The 24,910-nt window shown below is 42.6% G+C and overlaps 1 protein-coding gene across 2 annotated transcripts in view; it reads left to right on the top strand.

Moving 5' to 3' along the window:
* Positions 1-278: 278 nt before the first annotated feature.
* CHST8 (carbohydrate sulfotransferase 8) overlaps positions 279-24,910 on the top strand; it is a 178,156-nt gene continuing 153,524 nt past the window's right edge. The window contains exon 1 of one of the 2 annotated variants that reach the window (XM_030469845.1): positions 279-411. The gene's annotated coding sequence lies outside the window, so the exon portion shown is untranslated. The remainder of the gene's footprint in view (positions 412-24,910) is intronic. The other variant, XM_030469844.2, reaches the window with a different exon arrangement.

The following is a 24,910-nucleotide window of genomic DNA, read 5'->3' as shown; positions in this document are numbered from 1 at the left end:
GCACCGGCACCGGCAGCACCGGCACCGCCCGCGCTGTCCGCGGGCCGCGGCGAGGGACGATGCGCCGAGGGCGCAGCAGGGCCGGGCCGCGCTGCGCTCCCCGCCGGAGGCCGCCGCACCGCTCCTGGAGGTGCGCAGCGGGGCGCGGCGGGCGGGGTCCGCGCTGAGCCGAGCGGAGCGGGGCCGGGGTGCGGCGGCGGCGGCGGCGGCGGCGGCGGCGGGGCGGGGGGGCCGGGAGGCGGGGAGGGGGGCGGCGGCCTCCCGTCTCCGGGCGGGCTGTCCCGCTTCGCTCTCTCCTCCCCGCCGAGGATCGTCGGCGCGGAGCCGCGGTTGCGGCGCGCAGAGCGGCGGCAGGCGGGCGCGGCGCGGAGGATGCGCTGAGTGCGGAGAGACAGCGCGGCCGCTGCACAGGTCAGTGGCGAGTTCCCTCTCCCCGGGCGGGGCTGCGCGGCCCCGGCACCTCCGTTCCCCTGCATCCCCCGGCCGCTCCCCAACTTTTCACCGCTCCACTTTGAGAAAGTGCCCAAACTTGCGGCGGGGCATCCCTCGTACCGCGTTCCCCCCTTCCACCAGCGGCGCGACCCCCTCACCTCGGGGCTGCCCTGCCAGCCCGCAGCGGCGGAGCGAGCGGGCGGCGCCGCAATTAGCAGCGCCGGTAATTGCTGGGGTGGCGGGGCAGCGGCTGCGCCCGGAACCGAGCTCTGTGCGGGCTGCCTCGGGTCTGCGGCGCGTCCTCCCGCCCTGGTCCGGTTCCCCCGCTCGGGCATGGGGGTCCGCGGGGCGCCGGCACCGCGAGCCCGCTTCAGGTGAGGGATGGAGCCGGCGGGTACGGGGCTGGCTTGGGTGTCTGTAAGGAGAAGAATGGGATCCAAAGCAAACTAGTTGGTGAATGCCGGCATCTCCCTTACGCTGGAAATCCAGTTGACCCAAGTTCAATCTTTGCTCAAGCAGGAGCAGGTATTAAGGCACTTTCTCATTACTGGAGTTGATCTGTAGGGAAACGGGGGGTTGTTATAGGTGTTGTTCTGCCACATTCCCCTGTAAATGTACCTCTCAGCAAGTCCCACGTTCCCCTGCCCAGTGACACTGACAACTCAGACCTTGCAAAATGCCACCTTACATCTCACTCCACCCTTAAGAGCATACACATTCAAAACACGGCAAGCATACAGCAAAGAATAATTTTGCACAAGTGTGTTAGCACCAGCATGCTACCACTGGGCAAACGGACAGCCCAGGTACCACACTGGCATCTGGGGTTCCTGCAGTTGGCTGGGAACAAGGTGATGCCCAGTTGTAGCTGTGTGGTTGTTTTCTTAAGCCTTTTGAGGGGTTAGGAAAGCCCCTTACTGGAAGTGTATTCTAATATTGCTTTCTGGCTGCAGCTGACTTGTGTCGTGGGCAGATTAACACACTTAAAAAACCCAGAGATGCTCATTTTTTTATGTTACCCCGCTTACCCCGAAATGCTCATATTTTATTGCAAGATTTAAAAGTTGCAGCTCTTCAGAGAATAGGCTGTATATACAGTACCAGTGAGGGAGGGTAAATGGTAAACCCAGACAGCCTCAGAAGGGAAAATCAGAAATGCAGTCGCTAAATCCATTTTGTTTATTAAAGATGCTCACCATCTGATGAGAAAGCTACCCCCAGTTTATCCTGGGAAGATTTCCTTTTGTCAGATGCCTGGCGTCTCATCAATTCCCTTCATGTCCCCGGGATTTTCTCTTTTCCAGGAGCAGGCCACAGCAGCTCTCTGTGTTGGGGATAACCGTTAAGCTCTTCTTTTGAATTCATGAGCTTCCAAATTAAACTTTTGCTGACACCTGCTACCTACCCTGGTTGAGCAGAATGACAGTGTCACCCGGGCTCTGCCACTGAGCAAAGTAAATCGCAAAGAGAAAGAGGTGCAAAGTGCCTGGGTTAGGTCACACAGTGATTAGGGGGAGCTCTGGGAACCCGGGGCTACTGGAAATCTAATCAAAGTCTGCTTCTAATGGAGCAAACTTTCCAGCAGCAATCACAGGCAGGAATTAAATCCACAGAGAAGACAGCAGCGGAGATTAATAATCATCATCATCAATTAGCTGATGGAATCAAACAGAACCAAATGAGGGTAAACAAAAACCTGGCTCCCCCTCGGATCTAGCCCCGCCTTTATTTATCCGGTGTCAAGGATCCCTCCTGAGCGCCCCATTCAAGTGCCAAAAAATTAAGCAGGTGTCATAACATAAGGTCAAGACTTAATTATTTATATGGAGACATCAATCATCATGTGGGGATGATTTATTTATAGATCACCAGAGCTGTAAAATGAGACAGTGAATTCTGATTTTCTCCTGCTCATCCTGAAAGGGAACCAGGAAGGTCCAAGCTGTGGCTAAGTGACCTTTGGAGCCTGCAGAAGTTTCTGCCTGGCCCCACATGGAGGAGGGTTTTCTGTGCTTTTTAAATCGTGTAACCAAAATGTCACCAGGGAAATCTTATGCATATTTGCTACATCTCAGTAATGAACATTTACTGATTATGGATTATCTGGAGAATTTAGCTTTTTAAACATTATTCAAATTTTTATGTTTATGTAAGCTAATAAGACTGAGGAGATTCAGTAAGTACTCTTCGCCTTATGGTATTTGAAAAGTACGTCTGCTGGGCTTAGCTCAGCATCTTCCAGAATTGCTTTTAAAATACTAAAATAGAATTTTTCTGCCTGAAATAAAAAACCACCACCACCCTATCTGTACTCAATATAATGCTCTTTCCTCACAATTAATGCCAAAAATCAATTTTCTAACATGCTTTTTATGTTTCTGCTGATCACAAACAGAATGGCACAGTAAAAGCTTTTACTGCCATCTGATTAGTCCACAGTGGTGGTAAGTAAATAGCTTGGGCTAGTCCAGCTGCGAGGCTCCTGTGTTGAATGCAGTAGATACAGAGAAGAGCACAGGGTGCAAAGCACCAGGAATAATCCTGCTCTGAGTCATTCAAAGAAATCTTTATCAACTGTATGAGCAGAAGCAGGATCAGACCTGTAGGTTTTCCGATAGTTGTACAAAGTAATGAACACGTGCTTGGGACATTCCTGAACCATCTCCTCCTCCAGGTTTCTGACGAACGGTTAATGACAGCCAGGGATTCTCCGAGATTTGTCATTTGTTTGTCTGTTAATAGAAATGGTGCTGCTGATCTTATTTACGTGATTGCGTTTCAGACAGGGAGGTGATGATTAAGGTAGACTGTGTCAAACTTGTCAACTAGATAAGGTCCTTTCCAACCCTAACTTTTTTATGATTCTATGATCTCTGAGGTCCCTCCCAACCCAAACCATTCTGTGAAACTGGTTAAAAAAACCCCAAAAAACCCCAAAAAACCCCTCAGAATACAGGAAGAGAGAGATGGAAAGGGAAGTGGCAGCGAAGACTGGTACAGCTAGGAGGGAAGGTTTCTTTTGATCGCCTCTCACTGTCTCAATAAAACTCTGTGTAGCACAAACCCATAAGCTTTACCATTCAAAAGGACTCTTCGAAGCATGAGGAGTGTCCAGGGCAGCTTGTGATCCTTCTGAACTTCATGGCAGGACTCCATCTTGGCAAGAGCAAGTCAATAAGCAATCCTGCACATCCATTATCCTGTTCCCAGGGATCTTAAAAGATGACCATTTATCACTGTATTTCAGTGACAGAAATACTAAAACAATATCTCACTGGGTTTGCAAGAGGGTGCAGATTATGGGCGAAAGGATGGATAAGCTGACATCTTCAAGGAACAATTAAGACATTAAGAGCGGGAAAATATTTTTAGACATTAACCAATCACTGAGAAAATCGGAATTTAGGACCTGATTCAGTTATGAAATGTTCCTCAAGCACCCTCTGGATCTTACCCAGAGCATATGAAAAATGAAAGATTAATAGTATTTCTTGTAGGCAAGACCAGTCAGCTGCTTGTGTATTTTTATGGTATACTGGGTACATTTATAGCAGTTAGTAATGCCAGCAAACGTTCAATATAAAGAGTAACAGATGAACGTATCGTGAAACAAGGCACTGGCAAGGCAGGTGGGAAATGACTTCCAAAATATTGCAGCAACCAGGCTGCAAGGAATGTAGTAAGATGGTAAACATAATATAATAGACCCAAGCAGCTTTAACCAAAGCCAGGGTTAAAGCCTCAGGTTGAGTCCCACCAATGCTAGACTGAGCCTGACTTACACGTTACACAGAGGAGGAAAGCCAGGACTTGCTGCATGCAAACCCCAGCAAAAGTGGCTTCAACATCACACCATCCCCAGCGCTTCAAAAGGCAAAAGTGACAATGAAATCACAGTTGAGTGCAAAGAGGAGAAAGGAAGGGAATGAAATTGCATTGGCTCAACAGCAAGAAACAAATCACAGATTTTCTTCATCAGACAGATGATGCCTAACTAGGGCACAAAGTGAACCACGAAGGAAGGTGGCAGATTTCACAAAGCAGTGATGGCAAAAATGGTGAATTTCACAGCTTGAAGTGAATTCATGCTATAGGATGAAACAGCACAAAGTGATTAAGAGCTCTGACTGATAGAAGTAATAAGCATGCAAGCCTTAGTCATCACACAGCAGCTGACATTTCTCCCTGGCTTCAGCTGAGCCATAGGAGCAACACCTTCAGCCTTCTGTTTCTGATGCTGAGTGGGGGCTGGTGGGGACGTCCACAAATGCGATGTTTCCAGGAGCTTTCCATCTCTGGGAGGCACAACCACAGTAGTCCAATGGGAGTTGGAGCAGCTATTCTGAAGGCACAGTCTCCTCTCCCAGTGCCACAACTGAAACCTGGAGCTGTGGCTTCAGTGGTGGAGAGCATGCTGCAAGAAGAGGTCAAGAGACAGCAGGGCCCTCACTTTACAGTGTCACCCCACTGGTGAAGAGCAGAGTGGGAGGATGGCTGAGAGAAGTTGGAACAAGGTGGGGACACTTGCAGCACACTCCTTGCCATGCTGGGGACACCTTCCAGGTCTGGCAATGCCACTCCTGGAGCCATTACGTGCTGGTATGTGCCACTTCATGGTAAAGACGCCATGGCATGCATCCTTAGTAGTAAGCAACCATTAAACAGCCCATTCATTGGCTTTCTTCCAAAAGCCACCAATTTCCATTCTTTCAGGGGATAAAAACCAAAGTCACAAGCCTCTCCCACAGGTGCTGTTACCTGACTTTTGCTGGCAAAATATTTCAATAGCTGTTACAGTGTGTTTTCAAGGAAAGTTCTTAATAGATACTGGAACACTGCCCTACTATTTGTGTCCCTGCTTAGACAAGGATAAAAATTCTGGAGAAAAATGTCACCATTATATCTTAATTCTTTTGTTTCAATGCACGCCCTTCTATCATAGTTCTTGAAAATACACAGAGCAAAATGGAAGCAAAGTGAGCTAATACCAACCACGATGAGGCCACCCGAGAGGATTCCTCCTCCAGCAGTGTAAGCCTCCTTCAAACTCCCCCCATTCAAGACAGACCATTGGGCAGGCTCTGCCAGGCCCCGACAGCATGCCTCAGAGCAGAATGGCTCTGCAGGCTGCCAGGAAGGTTAACAAACCCCAGCACTGGCAGACAGAGCTGAAACTGCAGCAGAGTCATGAACCCTTCAGAGAGCAGAGCGTGCCAGCTTCCCTCTGTTTATTGAGGGTGTTCCAGCATAGTCGGGTCCACTGAGCGCAGCTGTATTAACATCACACAGGGAGAAGGGAAGCTGAGGAATTTGCCAGGGCTGAAGCCATAGAGGAATGTAATGGGGCAGTGCCAGTTCCTCCAAATCCCACCTGGAAGTTATTAGCCATGCGCTGGAGGCGGTGGAGCACCTGCATCCCAGAATATCGAACGCGTATCATCTGAACAGAGCCCAGCTGAACCTCGGCTGGGCACCGTTTGGTCACAGCTCCGCTCTTCCTGACCCAAAGCGGGACAGGATTTTAAATTGTACACGAAGAAACACCCAAAGAGGAACTGATCACTCTTGAGCAAGGATAGGAAAACAAAGTTTGAAAAGATTTCTAAAGCATTTCTGAAGGAATGCCTTTGGACTCCTGGTGGGAAACTAGAAAGGACTTTAAAAAGGCAGGGTGGGGAGAGAGGCTCTCTTCTCCCAAATTGATTTCAAAACTTGGCACATTTAAGAAACCTTTCAGTATCACTTTGTGGATCAATGCTAATTTGATGCATCGGAGCTCAGCACTGTGCCAATTCACTGTCCAACTGATATTAACTAGGCATGTTTATAGCTCAAGGTCCATTAAATATGCAGATGTGACAATTATTGCACCTCCCTTAAAATACTTTATTTGATATGTGTATCACAGCATCCATAAATGGTCTTTCAGTCTTCATCAGAAAGATGCCTGTCTCACTCAGAGATGCGAGTCCTTGCTGTGGAGGGCTGAGGTTGTGCCTGTGATGAAGACAGAAGGCAGGCAGGGGTGCTGACTACTGCCTGCAGTGCTGCCAAAGAGCAGCACGACCATGATAAAATCTCCTAGGGCCTGATCTGCCAACCCCCATTCATACAGTAACCAACCTCGTGAAAGTCAGTTAATGTAAGTAAATGAGTAATTACTCATGCTGGGAAAGGTGGCAGGATCAGTTACACAAACTTTCAGAGTGGTTTTTGAACTTGAATGCCTGCAATCTGACATCCAGTTATAGCTAGGAGCTAAATAAAAGTTGCTTTGGTTTTTAACAGTTGCTCATATGAGCCAAAGCCACAGGAGATCCTGGGTTTTAAATCTGGGTCCCTTTAATACCTGCACAGAAACAGTTTGAGAAATGTTGGTTTCGCATTCCATTGTGACCCTCAAATGCAAAAATGATTCCCTTCTGAGCTGTGAGAATCAAAGCAGTAGTTAGCTGGTGACATGTATTATTTAGATGATTGACTTTAGGCACCTGTGTTTGAATATTTGATTTAATATGCCTTCATTTTTACATCCTGAAATGGGGATACTACTTAGCTCAAAGAAGAACAATTAATTCTTCTGTTGCTTTTGAGTTCTTTAATGGGAGATGTTATATAAATAATTATTTAATATACTTTAACAGGGTTTTTTTTTGCGTGAGCTGCTTGATCTGCTTAAAGCATATAAATCAGTATGAGTCGAATTAGTAAAATACATTCAGAAATCTGAAGGGTGCATCAGAAATTAGACTAGTGCATAAGAAGGGATTAAAACTACATTGCTCTTTCATTTGGCAAAAAACGCCACACAGATTGTTGTTTTGTGAACCTTTGGACATCTCATTTCTTAGAAATCACAAAATCCATTTTGTGGATTTCCACAAGAAATTGTAAAAGTGGTATCCTGGTCAATAACACATGAATTTGCAGGCACATACACGGGAGATGCCGTGAATCTCCTCTTTGTGTTGCAGTTCAGAAGAGCAGTTATTTTCTTCATTTTAGGAGATGCCAAAGGCTCAGAGAAAGGAGTACTTACAGAACGCTGCCCTTCTTTTCTTGCAGCAGAAATGTATTTGCCTGCTTTCTCAGCTAAGAGAAGCGATAATCCTATCCTAATCTGCACTGACTGAAACCTGTTCACCTGGAGGTTATCACAGCATCAGGGTGTAAGACAGAACATGACCAACTATTATTTCATCCTTACCTCTCCTACTCCAGAACTTACACATTTCCACACCCGCCAGTTCTAGGGAAAGTTCTTTCTCGGCCATCGTTATGATGTTTTACAAATACTTAGATGCTTTTTCCCAGATTTTTGCAAAAGAGTATCACACATCCAAAAAACAACTCTCCAACTACAGAAGCTAATTTATTACTTTTCTGGCTTTACAGCTATTCAGATCACATTGTTAAGTGTTTCTTGCTACTAGTACCTTCCCTCATTGCAAAACCCCCTGACAGTGTTTCAGAGAATCAGTTACAACTTACTATCAAAATGGTTCACATCTACTTAGTTACAACTGGATGATCCATTTGAGGAAGCTGCTGTCCAATGAATTACTACCTCTTGTCTGCCTTCACGCGGCCCTGCCCAAACTCTCCAGCATCTCTTCACTGCTTTCCATCACCTAACTTAGCGCCAAGATGGAAGGATGGCAGCTGTCTCAGCACTTAATGCCAGTATTCTTCCTTTGCAGGCAAGGGGCAGGGGATTTGCTTTCAAGCTGCCCCTTTTCCCACTGAGACTGACAATAATATTATCTCACATCTTTAAATATGGGTCTCGAAGTTAATGGAGTGACAACAAGATGCAGAGGCAGAAGTTTCATGTGTATGATACAGAAAATTTACACTGGTCATTTCTTTTTTTCTAATTTTTTTTTTCAATATTTAAAACCTAAAGTAACATTTTCATCCTTAACATAATTAATTGCATGTAACATATGGGAACCACTGCCCAAGCAGCCTATAACTGACGTAAAGCCCTTTGAATTCTGCATCTTACACAGGAGGTCTACAGCACTGATGGCAGTTCGTACATAGTATCTACACGTAATAAATCATCACACTTACCTGCACTGTATTGTTCTAACTACATTGCTATTAACCTCTCTTACAGTGTTTTCAGTTCAGAATACTAGAATCAGTTTGTTGTTTAACCTATAGTTTACACTGGGAGAAGCCTGAGCTTAGATTAGTGTCAGGAGTTTATTTGAGGTCTCTGTTATAATATCAGCATGTCGCTAGCACAGGAATTCATCTGGTCTTCATAAATATTTGATAGGCCTCTATCACCATCCTCATCATCATTTTGGGCTGGCTGGAAGAGGATCTCTCCACAATTGCAGCCCGTTTCTGAGTTGTCATGGAAAGCCAGTTGGTGATATTTCAATCAGAGTGTTCTTATAACAAATTCCATTCAAATTCTATCTGAAAGGGAGTTAAGGTTTCATCCTGCTGCTTAGAGAATGACATGCTAAATGCAGGTTCCCATGGGCTTGGCTGCAGTCCAGCACTTAGTAATTTATAGTTCTCCTTCCCAGTTCTGGCTGTGACCTTGGGACCTAATGGTGAAGTTCCCCCAGCTGACGGCATCATCGTAAAGATGCCATCCTGGAGTCCTCACCCTCTTCCCACCCGGCACAAGGCAGGAGCAGGGCAGCACATCCCCAGCGCTCCTGCACGCAGGCAGGTGGGAGCAGGGAGCCGAGGGGAGTGCTCATTTTCTCACTTTTACTAATAGGAGCAAATCATGGAACATTGTTCTTAAATGACAGAAATTATTAGCCAACTTCAAAGCATGAAATGCATTTACAGAAGAGGTTTAAATTATGTTCGCCAAAGGCATTTTCTGTAGACACAGCCACAAAAAAGCTCTAATTGGAGATCTCCAAACAGCTGTTGTGCCCAGCGTATTTATATTGGAAAATAACTTGAAAGATTATGTTAACATGCAATTAAAAAAAAAGTTTAACATTATTACTGATCTTACTGATAGCACCCTGAGAAATATTGATACTGTTTTACTGAGAAATATTGATACTGTTTTACTGAGAAATGTGTGTGTCCATGGCCAGAGGAGCTGACAGCCCAGATTGTAACACATGCCATTTTTAACAGAAAAAATGTGTAATTGAGAGAAGTTATTGCCCCTTGAAGATTACATTCATTATAGATTGTAAGAGAGATATGTCTTTAGAATTACTATAGTTCCCTTCAGTTAAATAGCTATTCAGAAATATGATCGTTTAAGCTTATGTATGTAGCTGTGGATTGTTTTAACAAAGTTATTGAAGGAGGGCAACTTGGAGGAAGGTGCAGCAGACCCACACAGCTCTTCTGTTCCTTTATTCTTTCCAGATTTTTCCAAGCACATACCTTCTGGAAATACTTGTTTGCAGGTACCTATCTGAATACCTCAGGACGGGGAATACTTTTAAAATAAAAAAGGGTGACATTTAAAAAACATGATTTTAAAAGTCTTTCAGATTTTTTATTTCCCCAGTAATTGTCAGATATTTTCAGCATAGCAAATGATACAGATTTAACTTTAAAACCAAAGGAAAGCAAAACTTTTCATTGTTTGTGGTCTTCAAAGTATTGCATCTGATATTTTTAGTGATTGGCATTTACCATAAACAAGCCTTCTTTGTAACCCAGTCATAACCCTGAATTTACATAGATCAACCTTGAAACACTTCTATGATCTGTTGGGTAGACATCAGAGAATCATTACATTAATTAGTTGTTTGTAGATTTGTTATAAATGTTTAACTGGGGGAAGTTAACAAGTTAACAACAAACAAGAAACTCCGTCTGCAAGATGCTGTCACTAAGATACCACTGGCAAATCATCCATCAGCTCTCTGGATCGGTCTAAAATGTGGTGACCCTCAACTGGAGAACTTCAGCACAGATTCATTAGGCTTTTCTGCTTAAACAGAAAACATTAGGCTTTTCTTGCTATAACACGAGTCAAACTAAACTATTAAAATGGTACAAAATTGTTTCAGATACAGTGTTGCTTCTCCAGTGATTCTTCTGGCCTGGCATTAAAGATGCAGCAGGCTCACATTTAGCATCTCATTTGCTTTTGCACTATGTGCTGCAGCTCTTGTTTTCCCCCAGTCCTGCAGGCACTGGAGGCAGCTGTGGAGCAGTCCTGCAGTGATGTCCCACGGGCACTTCATTGTAAAGAAAGCACTGGAGAGAGGGGTCTCCTGCTAAAAGACACGTATTTTCTGGCAAGTTAGGGGCAATGCCCACAAGTGAGCTTTATGGAAAGGATCTTAGATGGCAATAGCACTGTTTGTGCAGGTAACTTAGCTGTGGTTCCTCAAAGGGAAAAGGTGGCCAACAGTGTTTATGGAAGGTTTCTCTAGAAGAGGTTTCTGTGCTGTACACTGAGTATTTATTCTGGCAGTAGCTCTGTAATTGTGCTGTAAACCACCCTGGGTTCTGGTTGCTGTGTACCCAGGAGTTTGACTAGATGCCAACCAACAGCGAGCTCTGTGATAATCGTGTATCATGTCGCAGTGGGAGCCCTATGCCAGTGGGTAGCAACAGCCTTTCTGCTTCCTACCGCACTCCTCCGAGTAACCAAACCCCACCTCTAGAGTGTCTTCTGGACTGTGAACTTGCTGTCATTTATTATTAGCACACCTCATGAAGTGTGCTGGGTATGTGTTAAAAACACCTTTCCCTCCCTTGTTAGAGAATTAATATCAGCCTGTCTCAGACCTGGCTGACCCCATTCTCTTGCATTTCCAGGGCAAAGAGAAGTGGTGAGGAGAGCTTGCACAATGGTGACCCACCACTAGACTCGCAGGGTCCTACTGGCTCGTTTCCTCCAGGAAAAGCCTTCTTTCCAAAAAGTCCCTCTCAGCCCTGGAGATCCCCCCATTCTTTCAAGAGAGACCAGAGTTGGCTTTTGAGGTGCTCTGAGCAGAGGCAGCGGTTTCTTCCAACTTTCAGTGTTGCAGAGAGTTTTTTATATGAATACTGGTATTATTCATGCAAACCTCCAGTTCCTCAAGTGACTTCGAGATTTCCTTCTATAATCTGTCATATCAGCAGCCCTCTTAGCTGGACTTGCCTTAGTAACAACTGCTTCTTCTTCCTGCAGTTCTCCTGACACCTCTGTCAGCAGGACGGAAAGCCAAACTCTGTAAGAGCAGATGACATGGAATTCATCCATGTTTGGATGGGAAAGAGGGGCGCATGATGGATAAAGGAAATATGTAAGAGAGAGCAACAAAGGAAGCAGCTGAGCTGAAAGTTCAAAGAAACAACTCTGCCTTGTAGTTCCATGTAGTGCTCTATGACATTACCCAGAACATAGCCTGTGAGACCAAGAAGTATTCTTTCAATCTGATCTGGCTCTTGTGTGTCTGATTAAAGCCTCTCTCCCTTTCCAGTTATATGCCATCTCACTGGCTGCATAAACCTGGCAGTTATGCTCCACTGGGCAACTTCCCTGTTCAGCTATTAAACTGCCCTGTCGCTTTCTTCTGTCAGGGCTTCTTTCCCACTCCTAATATCTCAGCTAAACTTTTTCTTTCTTAGCTTCAGGCCATTGCTCCCTGGCCTACAATTTTCTGAGACTGTGAATAATTCCCTCCCTTCATTTCTATTGTTACCTTGAAGGTATTTATAGACTGTGATCATGTTCCCCCTGAGCCATCTCTTTCACTAGACCCTGTGAATTTAGCTCTCTCAGCCTCTCCGCATGTTATGTTCTCTAATCCACCTATCATTGCCCTCCTTTGTTTTCATCTTCTTCTTTTGACGGTTGGTTACTGGAAATACACAGCATCATGGTTTTACATGGCCATTATTTATATTGATTTACACGCACTTCCCCCAGTTAGCTGTATTTTCTTACCCAGTGGAGCTATTTTTGTTTATATTGGTTTACTTTACGAAATTCTCTCTCTCCTCTCCAAATTTAATTTTGCAAATGAAAATATACTAAATAACTCTCCATTTTGCTGCCAAGGTATCAACAGAAGGCAGAAAGGCTGAAGAAGTCAACTGACCATGAAGACTCCTAAGATCAATTCTTGTTTGCTACAAACACCTTTGCGAGAGTTAGGTGCAGCCTCCTGCACAGGGGAGTTGTTCATGCAGCCTCTTTCCAACTTGCTGCTTTTTCTAACATTTATAACAAATCTACAAATGACAAACCTAAAAAGCAAAAAGCCTCAGGAAAAGGTTGATTCGTGTTATAGAAAAGGAGACCATGAGTGGGAGTGAGACCTTTGTATGGCAAAAGAATCACATCCTCCCCAGAACAATGGGAAGGTTGAGATGAAGGGAGAAGGTTGAACCTATATTTTTAAAATTAGGCCATATTAAGATTTCTAACAAAGTCAAAGTATTGGAAGATGGAAAAAAACTTCCTATGCTGTAGCACGTGTGGCTCTGTGGATGTGCCCAGGATTAGATTGCTGGGCACCTCCCAATCACTCTAATGCCTGTGTAGAACCTGACACTAATGATGCCCCTTGTAAGACAGAATAATCTATCAAACCAATCAGCTTCTTCCTTATACTTCCCCATCACTTTGTACCAGTCCTTTGGATTTACTTAGTTCTTTATTGTCTGAAACAACTGTCTCTCTTTGTCTTGGTCTTGTACGGGATTTGTAATTATAGTCTCAGTGCTGAAAAATTATGAAGAAAAAAAACTTTTAGTAATAATACTCTGTTTAAAATAAATAATTCTTATTTCTACATGGGTTTATTGAAATAAAACAAGCCCTCCAATAACTAATAGTAGCAGTGTGTATGAAGACTGCAGACATAAATGATGTGACAAACTTTCTAAAATATCTCCTATCTTCATACTGTATAAATATTTATTCTTAGCAATACTGCCGATTTTTCTAGCGCTTTACCTCACCCTGTTTCAGCAGAGCCATGACAGGCTTCATGCCACAATACAAAGTGGACAACTAACATATGCAAGGCTTGTTCCTGCGAAAGGAATTAAACACTCTCAGTTTTTCTGTTCAGTGGTTGAATGAAAATTAGTGGGGGAAAGAATTGCTTTAGGTATATCCAAAAGACAAGTCACTGTTTCATTTTTATCACAAATATCTTCAAAATTGAAAATAATCGATACAAAGATTTTTCTTTGCTTAGAAGTATCAAAATGAAACATTTGGTTGTTTTTTGTTCTTTAAGTTTACAGTAATTGGTAAGATGTTTAGTCAGCTGCTGCTCTCATTTAAAAAAAAATTAAGCAAGCTTTAGCAAGAATGCAAGAAGTTATAATCTCCTGCCTTTCAGAAAGTTAGTGTTTTTAATGGACAGCGAAACACTGGAAATCAGCTGCTGCTTCTGTCTTTTAGGTAATTGTTAAATTCAAAATGTTTGATATATGCATTGTAAGATGACTTTAATTTTCCCAGCAAAAAGACATTGACAGCTCCTGGATGATATCACACCGAACTTTTCTTTCTTTTTCTTTTTAATAATCATTGATCCACACAAATTTGTCAGTTCCTAAATAGGAGCTCATCACTCACATTGCTTGTGATACCTCTGTCAAGGGCTGAGCATGGTGCAGAGGATCTCCAGCTATGCAGGTTTGCCATGTAATCCCGTGATATATTGGGTATGATTTGGATTCTAATTTTTTGTGGCTGTTTAAATACAACAGCATACCAAAATACCACATCTTTCTTCCCTGTGCGCTGACAGCATTCAGAAAGGAAAGGTAAAATCCTGTCATGAAACATAAGCAAAATAAATTTGGAAAGTAGTATTTGCTGTCTGTCCCCAAGAACAAGAACCTCTTCTCTCCATTTCCACTCGTTTTGAGCAAAAATGTCACCTTGTTCTGAATTTATTTAAAAGATTAACCAGCCCAGTTCTTCATGCAATAGGAACACAGGGAGTGACAGGGATGGCTTAGCCTGGGCAAGCCAGAGCAGAAGCACAGACTGGGCCCACAGTGCAAGCCCTGCTCCGAAACCTGGGGAACAGGCTGTGCCCTTTGCTCATTGAGCAGAAGGAGCTGCCTTGTGGAGGGCAGGGGGTGAAGGAGGGCAGGAAGGGTCCAAGGAGTGCATGGTCTGTGATACAACACCGATCCATTAATGGGTTTTGCTTTTTCTGACCTCCTGTCGCTGAACATTACTCTCAGCATAGCTAGTCCTGTATCCCCTCCCAGACACCACGCTCACTGCAAAATATACAAAATAAAATCAGGCAAAGACAGCACAATGTGCAACTAGTAAAGGCAAGAAAAGAGGGATCTGGGCTGTCCAGAGGCTCTGGTGAGGCCACAGACATGAGACGAAGTGGGAAAAGTGTGCAAGAGGAGGGTGTACTGAGGCTTAAATGCAGGAGTGAGGAGGAGGCAGATGAACTTAAAGGAGACCCATCATCCATGCTCCAGGCGATTCCTGGAGAACAGGAGGCTGCCTGGCCATGAAAGTCTCCTTTCAAGGAGTACAGGGGAACAGTCTGCAGCAATTCTCAGTGGCAGGAACAGTTTATTTGTTGAGTCTCCCGCAGCCTGGACCTTGGATCAGTCAAAGCATGGCAAAGCCTTTCTCTTCCCTCTCACTGCCCTAGGTTTTGTCCTAGAGTCACCTTGAATGTCATGAAAGCAAACACCTGCTGGAAATTAACTTGTAAGCTGTGGTATAAAAGCACACATTAAGGCCTGAAAAACCACTACTGACATTACAAATTCGTGTCTTAGAGGGTCTGGTGCCAAGAGGCAACTGTGGCTTCCAGCTGTTGTACAGAACCTTGCGGGACATAATCCTCTTTACAACTTTAGGAAGAAAAAGAGATCAGTATTGTAGTGTGACTTCTTTCCTGAGTCCTATAGGGAAGAGAGATGGGGAAGAAAAGGACTCCCGGTCCTTTCCCAGAGAATTCCCTAGATTAGGGGAGGAGAGTCCTTTAGCATCCCCATAGAGATGATTACTGCATTTATTCTTTTTCCAGTGATTCTCAACAATCTTCACAGATTACCACCCCCTTAGGACAGTACTGTTTGCAGACTCATAATGCTCAGTTTTCTCCTGTTCCTCCCCTCAGCATCTCTACTGAGCTGGTATCTCTGGGCAGGAAGAAGGTTTACAGTTCTTCCCCACCTTTTCATCTTGTAAGTGTACCCTGATCTCATTCTCTGCTGCTACACAAAAAATAAACCAGGCACCTGAGTGTGGTTTATCTTAGTAATATTCCATTTCTCTGTCAGACTTTAAGGTCAGATGGTAATTTTGGGTAAGGTATTGTCTGCAAAGACAACAAATGCAAGAACAATCTTTCTCCCAGCAAAGGATAAACTGGATGACCCAAGTGATTTTCTCTGTCACTACTATCTACGTTTCTATTATGGAATAAACTACTGGACAAGGAGAAGGATTTAATGCTTTGACTGTAGTGATGGATACTACCAAAAAGCTCAACTTAGTTCATCTCCACACTGCCTCATAACGGGCAGTACGTGCCCAGCAAAACAGCAGCATTTCTCTTCTCTGCAGAAGTGACCTGTAGAGCATAGCATATCCCCCAGAAGGGTATCACGATTGCAAAGATGCTTGGCTTGGATGGCTCGGGTATTGAGTATCTGTCTGAATGAAAGAGGCAAATTTTGGCTTTCTTTCCTTATTTTCAGTCTTTCTGAGATATATTTCAGTCTGGAATGAATTCTTAGGACTTCTGTACTGTCCATACAGCTGTAGAAATGCTAAAGTAGGGAGAAGAAAGTTCAGGAGAAATAAAAAATGGGTTACAGCATTTCCTGTCCCTGAAGCCTGGGGATTACCTCGTGCCTGAAGCACGCTCATAGGCTGTTCATTACCCATCTCAGGACAGGAAGAAAGTTGAGCTCCTGATGCCAGCAGAAAATTCCTTCATCAAACAGTCTGTTATTAAGATCCTAATCATTATATGGCAAAGGTCTTACAGGTCAGTCTGATGTATTACTTTTCAAACAAGAATACCATTGTCCGGCTCTTACCAACAGCAAGCTACCAGCCCTCAGCCATGGATACTTGCTTTTCTAGGCAACTGAAGAAAAAAACCTTTCTGAGTGGGTTTTACAAAGGCAACCAAAGATAATTAAGTTTATAAATATGAAGGTGACTCGTGGATGTTTATACTGCCAAGACTGAGAAATGTTGTTAAGGGGAACAAGATGTTTCGATTCTACAGCATCCTTTCTTTTTTTTTGGGAAGCAAAACTCCAAAACTCTATAGTACCAGAGAGTGAATAGTTTTCTTCTGCTGTTAGCCACTCAGTTCTACTAAGAAATTCTTGAATATTATTTCCCTTTTCTCTGCCTCTTCTCCCTACCCCCTTCTCACCCCCCCACCCCCCCCCCCCCCTTCTTAAGCAGCTAGAGAAATACTTCACTTAAAAATCCATTGTAGTCAGAGAGTGTCTCTAGCTGACACTGGATAACATTGTCATTATGATTTAGGGTATCACTGATTGTGCTTTATTATTTTTGTATTTTGTAGAAGGTTTTAACTCTCATTTTATGTGTTCATCGAATTGTTTAAAGTGAAGGGGCTCTCAGTCTCCACTGCCATACTAAACGGAAATAGAGGAGCTTGCTGTTATTACCATGCAAGCTAGACAGTCTGAACAGTGTCTTTCAGCCAGATGTAAATCCACAATTATAAGTCACCATGGAAGGGGAATGGCAATCGCTGCATTTTGATGTATTGCCACAATACTTTTCATATAAATACAGTGACCAGAATAGGGAAATTAGATTTATTTTGTAAGCCTTTATGCAGTAAAGATATTTCTTCAAAGCACCATTTTGTGCTAGAAGTCAAAAGAGTATCTCTGAATAAGAACTACTCCCAGAAGAAAGAAGAGAGAGTGCCAGGGTTATGCACAGTAGAGGGATAAAAAAAAAAAAAAAAAATCTGCTGCATGGCATAACTGTGTAGGGCTGTATAATTTCTTCAGGTTGGGATGTACAGCATGTGTAGTTGTGTTCATGTAATGCATAAAGAGTTTGCCGTGCTTCAAATAGAAGAGCTGTCCTGGGAGCTACAGGGCAATCAGTCTTAGTTTCTACTTTTCCATAGACTTCTGTGGTATTTTCTGCAAGTCATTTCATTGCACATAAGTTTCTTCATCTGTAAAATAAATCCTTCAAACACAATTGGATCAGCTTATACAGCAAATTACATCTGATGCTGAATCATGTCTTTTATCTCTCTGTCTGCTTATTTTTATTGTGAGCTCCTCAGGGCAAAGACTATCACTTGAAGTCTCATATATAATAAAAGTCTCTTTAGCACCACAGATCCCATTCTCAGGGACTGGAAGCTTACTGTAATAAAAATAAACAAATGTGTTCAGCCACTGGAATTAAAATAAAACTCCAAACCAAAGAAAATCTATACTTAAGACCCTCACTCATAAATATGCTGGCCCCAAAACATATATACTCTTTAGGTACATCCCAGGACAGATGTAAAACACTGGCTACACTTCAGCCTTTGGCCAATTGGAAGTGTTAAGAAAAGCTTTCCTGCCACAGCAGAGCCACTTAGGGATAAAATAACAAAGACCATGGGCTAGGAAACAGGATACTCAATAGTTCAGTGACCTTAATAAGGGACTGGAAAGGAACATTAATATTGCTGAAGCCCTGTTTTCAATTGTACAAACAGGTTGGCTAGTCCAAATGTACCTGAACTGGAGAAAAACCTAAAGAGGAATTTTTGTGGTGATAGAGATATGTGGGAGGGTATCTGGAAAAGCCAACAACACAAACAGGTCTGACTGTTCCTAGAGCCAGGGCTACAAGCCAGATTTTGTGGTATGGCCACATAGCATGGAAAGACTCATTCAAAGTTCTTTCTTAGAAAACAGAAGCTAAAATCTTGTTCTTACTGAAAATGTCATCTAATACAGGTACAGAATAGATACAAAATGAATAGAAATATGAAGGGGATTTGGTCTGCTGAGCAGTTTCAGAGCATGTTCACCATACTTCACCTGGTTAAAAACACGAAGTATGGCAAAGACAGATGTACTTTCTTTTTTAATGCCTAGATTTGATAGCTCTGAGCATTAATTACAAATAGAGAAGATAATAGGCTCATTAGGCCACAGACACACTCTTGAAAACTGTGGGAGGAGGTGCTGGATTGTTGAGGTCAGTCCCTTCCATTTAAGCATGAGCTTTTTGCTCAGACAAAAGTTAGTGTCTCCCACCAGAGTTTGGTTGCAAATCCTGAGCCAAGAGTTGTGCCTTAATGATAGGTTTATGATACATAGCTCGTTAGTTTTCATACATATTAAACTCATTTTGTTCATAGAAGAGGTCTCTGGGGTCAGCAAACACCTCATGATGCTCATTCCCTTTAATGACAGTAACATCTTATGTGTCAGTCATTGTTGTGTTTTTGCTTGCTGTGCCTACATTTTAAAGAACGTTATTTTTTTTCCAGAAAAACATTTTAGTTCTTGCAATTAGTGCTCATTTTTGTAAATTAAGGAATGAAATGTACCAAATTGTTCTCCTCTTTTTCTCTCTTTGAGGGTTATTTGCAATGTAGCTTATGCTACTGTCTGTGTATCTACTGTGTGCTTTACAGGAAAATGAAATCATTACACAAAACACAAACTACTACACCTCTTTCATAATCACAAACTCTTAATTGGCATGTAAGCACTAAGATCACTGTAATACATGCAGTAAAATGTCTCTGACTAATTTTTTTCTCCCAGGTTTAAAGGTCAATGAGAATATTTTTCTCTAATTTGACAGCCACACAAGAAATAATGCAAGACTCATTTATGGTCAGGTAATGCACAAAGAAATCTGTAAATCAAGCTAAGGGGAATATTAGATCATGCTCATATCTGAACCCATCTGGCTTAGTTCACGAAAGAATCAATATAAGGCAGAGAGCTCAGTACTACTTGTGATTTATACTCTTGCATCTAAGGGGAGAAACATTTGCAATTTTTAAGTCGCTTCATCTGAAACAAAAGGATATGAAAAAGAAGCTACAGATGGCTATTACAACATATGCATTAGGTAAGTAATCTGATGACAGATTATAGCTGCTGGAGGAAGGGATGGTTCTAGTGGTTCATTCCACTTAATGACTCAGCATATTGTTTTAGTATTTGGCTCTTCCTCCCCCAAAGTGTATTGGTACAGAGCTGTCGAGAAATACAATCAGCTGGGTTTCCATGTGTTTGATTTTCATAAATTAATTGCGATTGATAGTTCTCAGGCACAGTACTGTTAGAAAATACAGCTTATTGTAATATACATAACACCTAGCTTTTCTTCACTGTCTTCTTTCAAATACTACTTTCACCAATAAACCCCACACCAAAAACATATCATGGACAACTATTAATCCTACCCCACACCGTATTATGCATGTAAGCTTTTGATCTTTTTGCGAACATCCAGGATTTACATGAAAGCTTTCTACCTATATAGTACATCTCTCAACTAAATAAAACCTCCAGCTGGCCTTAAGTTCAGCCTCCCCAAGAGGCAGGATGAAAAGTGTCAGATTGCGTTGCCGTATGCTGCGTGAATGCACAGGGGTGGGAGGCAGAGCAGGAGCAAGAGATTTCACAAAGCAATTAGAGTATGAAAAACAGATATTGCAGTGATGGGTGCCGTAATAGTATCAGGGGAACTGGGCAAGTAAAACATCCATTTCAGCTACAGCAATTTGTTTTACAAATACAGTGCTAATATCCTTCATACAAATACTGACTGCAGCTTAATTCAAATCTAGAAAGGCATTTAGACTAAAGGGAGAGCCTGACATATTTTTCTCCCAGCTAATGTGTACAAGTAGAATCAATAATTTTCCCAGTATATGTTGATAAATTATTACATCAGACGTTATTGATCCAGCCAAAAAAGAAGGTGGTCAAAATAATGGAAATCAGACGGTTGTGATTAGAAATGCTTGGGATACTCATTTGGAAAAGGCTGATAACTAAAATGGTCTATGGGCTTCACACTTATTGATTTAATAAATAGAATAAGCCTCGCTGATCCAAAACAAGGTTACTTGTATAGGTATTTCAGGGGGTTGTGCTACTGAAAGCCAGTCTATATGTCTTCTGTATGTGTTCGAATTACATTTTAGCTCAGCACACTGAAAGCATTCATTTTAAACATCTGTTCCTTTCAGCCATAATTTTCTACTGCATTTTGCTGCTGAGAACCCTTAGACTTCATTCTGGTAGGAGCCTTAGTACACTTTCAAGTATTTATTTACAAGGTTTTCATATGTTTGTGTCATTATTAATAATGAATACATTCATTAGTTTACACATGCTTTACAAACACTGGGCAGGATCCAAGAGCCTCCCATGTGAGTGGTGATGTGTTGGAGCTATGCTATTGATTCTTCCTTGCGTATACCCTTCAGCAGAGAATAATACATCAGTGTTCCACCTTTCAACCCAAAAGATCCCAAAATGTTTTCCAAACCAAAGAGGGCAGTATGCCTGCTAGCAGAGATCACATCATCCATTCCTGGAAGGCATCACCTTCAAGGCACTGTATAGCAATGGTCCGGTAATGCAGAGCACTCAGAGGCTGCACAGGCAGAGAATAGAGAATGCCATTATCACTCACTACACACAACAGAGAGAAAAAAAGTAGATACGATTTACATGATGGGTCACAGTCAGCATATAAAATCCACAGCTTTCTTTGTCTTCATACCAATGGAATCTCTTCTATTTTGGGAGTCCTACTTGTCTCTTTGTTTCTTCCCTTATTAGCTTTACTATCCAGGAACTATTGCCCAACCTGGGGCTCAGTTTCCCTATTGTAATCTCAGCCTTCTAATTTCACACTTTTGCTGTTGACATGGCGTCCAGCTGCCTCTTCCCCATAGCACCATACATCCTCCAGCCAGCAGCCCCCTACTTGCCCTTTCCATCTCCTCTGGGACCAGATGACCCTTTCGCAGTGCCACTCACCAGCAGTAGGCACAGAGTTTTTGCTCTCAGTACTGCTGTCTCTATCTTACAGCCTCAGGAAGTGAATAACAGAGACCAGCAACAGAAGGACTGCAGCACAGACAAAACAATTTCACCCCATTCCTTGCTAGGACTTAGAATGCTCCTGGTAAGAGCCATATCTGCCAGCTGAGGCTTGTAAGGGTGGAGTGGACCAGAATCTGTTTCACTTGTTCCTTCACAGGTGTCATTTTCCCTGATATCCATGGAGGCAGGCTGGAGCGCTGCCTCTGGGAAGAGTAATTTAACGGAGGGTATAATGCAAGTATTATTACCACAGCCCTGAATTACAAAAGAGAAGCAGAGCTCCATTACATCCCTGGGAAAGGGTGGGGGGTGGTCATGTCTCATCAGTTTCAAAAGCCCTTTTAAAATATAGTAACACAGGAAATGTGCATGTGCAGATATGGCTCCTTGAAAGACAAAAATTCTTATCCCATTTTCTTTCCACACTTCGGATTTTTCCAAAGTTTTTCTTGAGCATGAGAAACCAAGTATACTTTCTGTAAGGTCTTTGGAAATTCCTTGCTCTGGTTCTGGTGTAATGAATATCAACTGACTGGTGATTTGACAGTAATTACAAAGCCTGGGCCACATGGTACAGCAGTACAGAGTGAAAATTTAAAACATCCATACATTCTTCTCATTTGCTGTGAGTAGAAGGTGATCCTGAAAATTAATTCTATATTTTTTCTTAATCATCCTTCATCATGGCCAATGCCATAGCTAAGAATCTCCTTTACGATGCAATTGTTTCTTCTGGATAAGACCTACTATATTTGTTACCTGCTCTATAAGATGACACCTGGACCAACATTATCCCATATCACCTTCATAGGTTTTTCTGCCTGACTAGATTGTTTCACTGTAAAACTCACCAAAATGAGCAGCGTTAGAATAAGAAAGGCTGTGAAACAGAACAGAAACACTAATTCCCTGTGTCTGTATGTGCTGCAAGATGAAGCAGACTTTTGAGTTACAGCAGTGGGATATGGCAAAGCTTTCTAGTCCTTCCTAAACAGCCCGAATCTCACTGATGTGAGGCCAGGCTGTAAAGTATAAGATGACATAGGGTGCTTAAAGGGCCATCGCTAAACATTTCCTCTTCTTTCAGGCACTAAATTCAGCTTTGGACATTTACATGCAATAGTAGTTTAGGATTAGATTAAGAAGCACTTCATGCCTGGGATTACACCCAAATTCAGGGAAGTCGTTTCGGATCTCTGAGGAGGAGTCATAGCCTAAAGAAGAAATGCAGTTGTCCCATGCACAGTGAGATGCCAAGCACTGAGTACTTACAAGGCAACAGAGAGTAATTTGGTGTCCCTCAACTGAAATGAGAAATGATTTCCCCAGTGGGGAGTCCAGTATTTGTGCTATATTCAGGTGATAGTGTTTATGTGTCTCTGTTAAAATGGCATATTATTCCCAATGCTGATATTTTTCTGTCCAGAGAGGCTAAACGATTATTTCTTTTTCATACGTTTTTTGTTTTGGTTTGATTTTTTTTCCCCTGCAAAGCCTCACTTCTTTAATGCTTGTTATTTAGAAACTTTGTGTTATGTAAACAAAAGCTGTGACCTTTGCCTTTCTAGGGGCTGGAGCTAGGTTAATGGAGAACAGTGCCAAGAGAGAGTGAGTAGGAGCAAGCAAGGTTAGAACACATTTTAAAATGCCATTTCTTGCTCGTAATTTATTCTTCCTACCTCTAGAGTTTCTCTGCAGAGATATTTATAAAAATAGGTGTTCCATGCACTGTATATCACAGGTTTATTTAGGACTGTTGTTGAAGATTTACACTGCTCAAAAGAGCAGTCATACCAGATAATTCCATTTGCAAGCTTCAAGAAAATGTTTCAGGGAAAGTGCAGCTATCACTGTGGAGAATTTTAATGATGGCAGAGTTTACAGACAACTTCTTTGGCAAACAAGTCTGCAGCAACAGACTCCTCAGCAAGTTCTTTCGCCAGTGGTGGTTTTCTGACTGTTGCTGCTGCCTGTTAAAACACACCTCACATCTACCTCCCAGCCCACTCCAGACACTTCAGAACTCCATTTATCCTGCTAACCCTGTTCCTCACAAAACAGCTATCAGGAATTCAACTAAAAAAGTTGCTGAGCACCTTGCCTGGGGAACTCAGTCACCGCTTGTTCTCTTATAAAACTTACCAAGTAAATAGAAGTTTTAGCTTTGCCATTATAATAAAGAAAATTAATAATAACTTCACTAATAATCTAATGTATGCAAGATGGCACTGGCAGAAGCTGGGTTAAGGTATTTCCTATTCTCTGGCAGATGCCTCACTAATTCACATCTTGCTAACCACAGGATTCGCTGTTGCAATACAGTGCTCTGTTAACAACTGCTGGTGGGTGTGAGGAAAAGGGGAACTAGTAAATCCCTTCACCTTAGAGTTTTCACTGAACTGAGACCCTCTCTGTGCACAGTTAGACCTGCAGAGACTCTCCAGAGGGACAGCAGCGATATCCTTGCTACATACTGCACATAATATGTAATAATAATATAGTACTATATATTGCACTTATGCAGCTTAGATTCCCTTCTCTACAGGGAAATTGCTTTTTACCAAATTGCTTGTTACGAAGTGCCACAGCCCTGGTAACACGTAACCTTGCTTGCCCACCTCTCGGTCATCAGTGCGGCAGGCTGTACTTCCACTGAAAGAGAAAGACAGACTAAATGCACGTGCCCTTCCCTTCACAACCATTCACTGATGTCTGGAAAAGGAAATCTGAGCTACTCATTCTCATATTGTTCCTTTTCAGCAAATACATCAGGTTTTGCTGTTGCCAGTGTGACACCCCTTCATTAGCACTAGAAAAGCTCGTCAGTGTAATCCTATGTATATTGCACTGGAAAGCTTGCAAGATGCCACACTACTCCCCAGTGATTTTCTTCCTTTCTCTCGTTGCTTTTATACTGTCAGCTAGAACAAAAGGAGTTGCAGTTAATTATCTGTGTATTTGCTGAAACCACTAACCTACATCCTAGCTAGTGTGAAACAGTTGCTTAACTGAAGTGCTTGGCAGATTTACACACCTTCTGGTTGTAAGTTTAAAAAAAAAAAATCTATTCCTGTTTTCAGATTTGCATATTCAATTACCTCTTCTATAAAAAATAAACATTTTACCATTTTCATTATTCTGCAGTAACTAAGGAAAAGGAGGAGGATTCAGTAGCTGGAATATTAACCTGAACCATGGAAGGTTCAAACTCAGCCTCTTCTTGTGCACAGATTTCTCACTTTTCTAAGCAAGTTCTTCAGGTTTCTCTGCTTCAGCTTCTCATTTGTAAAATGCAAGCAATAATATTGTTTTCACAAGTATATATTGTGAAAATCTCAGCTATGACAGTGACAGGGACGGTGCTGGTAACTACACAGATAAACTGTACTGCAGAACAGAACATGGAGGGGTTTAATTTAGTGCTTTTGAGAGTATGTTTATC

This window comes from Strigops habroptila, chromosome Z (genome assembly GCF_004027225.2).
Source record: "Strigops habroptila isolate Jane chromosome Z, bStrHab1.2.pri, whole genome shotgun sequence".
In the NCBI taxonomy this organism is placed as follows: Eukaryota; Metazoa; Chordata; class Aves; order Psittaciformes; family Psittacidae; genus Strigops; species Strigops habroptila.
The sequence above is the reverse complement of the archived record's forward strand: the minus strand, read 5'-3'. Positions and strand labels throughout refer to the sequence as shown.